The 4400-nt window shown below is 27.6% G+C and overlaps 1 long non-coding RNA gene across 1 annotated transcript; it reads left to right on the top strand.

Annotated features, from left to right (window-relative positions):
* Positions 1 to 2734: 2734 nt before the first annotated feature.
* Positions 2735 to 3932, top strand: LOC133854703 (uncharacterized). The gene is made up of 2 exons (XR_009896841.1): positions 2735 to 3262; positions 3481 to 3932. It is a non-coding gene; the product is annotated as an uncharacterized LOC133854703 (long non-coding RNA).
* Positions 3933 to 4400: the final 468 nt, after the last annotated feature.

Raw genomic sequence — 4400 nt, 5'->3', positions numbered from 1 at the left:
CAATATTCATAGAAACAACAATTGACCCTTTCCACTATAGATGAATTCTTCTAGGAATTACGCATTTGAAAGCTTATAATCCTTTTATTATGGGATAATATTTATTTTTCTAATTAAAAAAAAAAGCCACTCAACTTATGATTTATCTCACTCGATCAAAAATTACTATTTTATAACGAGTTAACAACCCTAGCCTCCTTTTAAATAAAATTTTCTTTAAGGCAATGTTGTGCAACATAGCATTTTGTGTTGCTTAAGCAATATATCAATACATTTTCACATCCAATTTAAGTCATGTATCTTAATATGATCATGTCAATTTATTCTATTTTATTCATGTCTATTCGTAGTTTACAAAACTCCATGATCTTCAGTAATATTTTTTTCTAGAAACATAGGCTTCTGAGTATTATTTTTAGTATACAATGTCTTTTTAGGTAGTTCAAATTTGATCTATTCATACATGACATGTTTACCATGCTTTCTGATCAAGGTAAAATTTCAAAACCTTTTGAATGAGTGCATTGATATAATTTATGATAATTATCTCATCATCTCTCCTCACTTGTTGTTAAAAACAATTGAACTATTACAAGTATATTATAATTTTTCTAAAAGTCACATGTTAAATATAAATATTATCATGCCATTTGCTCTAACCAAAAGTCACTTTACTATAGAAAAGTCATACTTCTTAAAATAAGAGCTACTAAACAACAATTTTTTGAATAAAATTATTTTAGGAAGAACCCTTGCGGGTTTAGAGGATATTTATATATATATATATATATATATAACTTATTAATTACATAGTAACTTCGAAGCTCATAACTCTAAGTAAGGATAATTTTTAGTTTTAAAAATGAAAACCATTTCAATTTATTATCTATCTTACTAAATCAAAAGCTACCATTATTAAATAGCTCTAAAATTAAATAAAACTTTATTGAAGACCATATTCATAGAAACAACAATTGACCATTCCTAGTGTAGATGACTTCTTCTAGGAATTACTCATTTGAAAGCATGTAATCCCTTACTATGGGACAATATTTCATTTTATAATTAAAAAAAAAAATTCACTCAAATTATGATTTATTTTACTCGATCAAAAGTTACTATTTTATAACAAGTTAACAACCCTCCATTTAAATAAAATTTTCTTTAAGGCAATGTTGGGCAACATAGCATTTTGTGTTGCTTAAGCAATAAATCAATACATTTTCACATCAAATTTAATTCATGTATCTTACTATGATTAGGTCAATTTATTATATTTTATTCATGTCTCTTCATAGCTTACAAAACTCCATGATCTTCAGTTATATTTATTTTCTTGAAACATAGGCTTTTGAGTATTATTTTTAGTATAACATGTCTTTCTAGATAATTCAAATTTGATCTATTCATACATGACATGTTTACCATGCTTTCTGAGGTAAAATTTCAAAACCTTTTGGATTGGTGCATTGATATAATATATCATAATTATCTCATCATCCCTATTCCCTTTTTTGTAGAAAACAATTGAACTATTACAAGTATATTTTAATTTTACTAAAAGTCACATGTTAAATATAAATATTATCATGTCATATGCTCTAACCAAAAGTCACTTTACTCTAGAAAAGTCATACTTCTTAAAATAGGAGCTACCAAACAACAATTTTTTGAATAAAATTATTTTAGGAATAACCCTTGCGGGTTTAGAGGATTTTATATATATATATATAACTTATTAATTACATAGTAACTTCAAAGCTCATAACTCTAAGTAAGGATAATTTTTAGTTTTGAAAATGAAAACCATTTTAATTTATTATCCATCTTACTATATTAAAAGCTACCGTTATTAAATAGCTCTAAAATTAAATAAAACTTTCTTGAAGACAATATTCATAGAAACAACAATTGACCCTTCCTGGTGTAGATGAATTCTTCTAGGAATTATTCATTTGAAAGCTTATAATCCCTTACCACGAGACAACATTTCATTTTTTAATTAGAAAAAAAAAAGTCACTCAACTTATGATTTATCTTACTCGATCAAAAGTTACTATTTTATAACAAGTTAACAACCCTCCATTTAAATAAAATTTTCTTTAAGGCAATGTTGGGCAACATAGCATTTTTTGTGTTGCTTAAGCAATAAATCAATACATTTTCACATCCAATTTAAGTCATGTATCTTACTATGATTAGGTCAATTTATTCTATTTTTTTCATATGTCTCTTCATAGTTTACAAAACTCCATGATCTTCAGTAATATTTATTTTCTAGAAACATAGGCTTTTGAATATTATTTTTAGTATAAAATGTCTTTTTAGATAATTCAAATTTGATCTGTTCATACATGATATGTTTACCATGCTTTCTAAGGTAAAATTTCAAAGCCTTTTGAATGGGTGCTTTGATATAATTTATGATCATTATCTCATCATCCTGGCCTCTTCACTTGTTTGTTAAAAACAATTGAACTATTGCAAGTGTATTTAATTTTTCTAAAAGTCACATGTTAAATATAAATATATATTATCATGCCATTTGCTATAACCAAAAGTCACTTTACTATAGAAAAAGTCATACGTCTTAAAAAAAGAGCTACTAAACAATAATATTTTGAATAAAATTATTTTAGGAATAAGTCAATTCAAACAATTTTAAACTTTTGGTCTAACCAAAAGTCACTTCATTTGCATATAAATGTAAATGTCTAGCCTTAATTATCATTTTGAGTTAAACTTTAAATAAGAAAGTTTCTAAAGCGTCAAAAAAACGATGGTTGCGAAATGTGTTAAAAAACTTATGTTGGTAATGATGAAACTGCTTATCCTTATTTTCCTAAATGTGCAAGCCAGTGATTGTGCTCCAATTTCATTTTATTCTTCACCTCCCATCCTACCTCAATATTCCTTTAAAATTGATTATTATGAACCACTACATCAGTGCCTTAGACTTGGAGTTGAATTTCATTGTCCAAGAATTAAAAGCACATGGCCATTTCCAGACTTTACATATGAAATTTGTATTTCCGCTACTTTTCACCAATGTTTAGCTAATAATATGCAAGAAAAATCAGGTGTGTTTATTATCACTAAAAGTTGTGTCAAAGCCAATTGCCACCCAAAATTGAAAATTAGAGCTAGTCATCGTAGAAGTGCCAGTTATGTGAGTTGTTTATTGGAATGTTATAAAAAGTATGTCAGGAAACCCTCAAATGTCATTTATACGCAGAAGCCTTGAGTTTTAGCTTTTAATCAGGTAAAGAGCTCCTAACTACTCTTTCTCTCTATGTCTCTCTTAATTGAAGCAATGCACATCAAGATCTTTTAGAGTTCTTAGCTTATTCTACCTTGCGTATTTTTTAAAATCTCAACTATTGTTTTAAAATTAAATGGTTGAGATTTTATCATTTGGTGTTTGCTTCATTTAAAATATGAAGTTGAGTTGATAGAGATGATAAATTTTATCAATTGCAGCTGTTTTTTAGGAAGTATCCATATCCTTCTTGCCTTCACTGCTGGATTCTTCTATGATAGGACGTCAAGATGGTAGCATGCTAGCTCAAGCATCTGAATTACAACTGGTACCAATGTGATTTTTCCAGAGCATGGTTGCTGCTGTTGTCCTTGAAGGCAAAAGTTTGCCATGCATTACCGCCAAGTGGAGTGGCCCTTCTCTTGGCTTTGTGCCAATTTTCAAACGGATTGAGCCATCGTTTTGACTCTTTCTTACTAGTTTCTAGTTTTTATTTTTTTTATTTTTTTTTATCTCCCCCTTCCTTTTGTTCACCTGTATTGCTTAGAAAAAAAAAAATTGTTTTGTTTGTTCATTTCCTTTTTTGTTTCTTATTTTTGAAAAAATGATATTCATCGTATTAAAGGCAATGTATGAATTAATCCAATAAACCTAGCATTTTTCATTTCTTTCATTCTTTAGGGTTAAATATACTTTGGCCTCCTGATCGATCATCAAACATTTGTTTTTTATAAAACCTCGTGAATTGACAGGTGTGACACTTAGGCCTATCAAACTACCATTTTATTGCAATTAAGTCATTTTTTATGCCATTGTTTCAAAAACACCCATATTTTCTTAAAAAACTAAAATCAAAATTTCATGCAAATTCTTTCTATACTAATTTTACCTTACTCCATATATTTTACTATTTAATCAAAATTTATTTATTTTTTATATAAAATTATTTTTTTAAAAAAATATGGGTAGTTTTGAAAGAACGACATAAAAGTTGTTTAATTGCTACAAGTTGGTAGTTTGATAGATCCAAGTGTCACATTTATTCAACAAAATTGCTGGACCCATATCACTTAACAATTTTTAGTGAGTAATGTTATACACACTTTCACTCTCTTACTCTACTCTCACACACTCTAATGTA

Source organism: Alnus glutinosa, chromosome 13 (assembly GCF_958979055.1).
Source record: "Alnus glutinosa chromosome 13, dhAlnGlut1.1, whole genome shotgun sequence".
NCBI lineage: Eukaryota > Viridiplantae > Streptophyta > Magnoliopsida > Fagales > Betulaceae > Alnus > Alnus glutinosa.
This window is presented reverse-complemented; position numbering and strand designations above follow the sequence as displayed.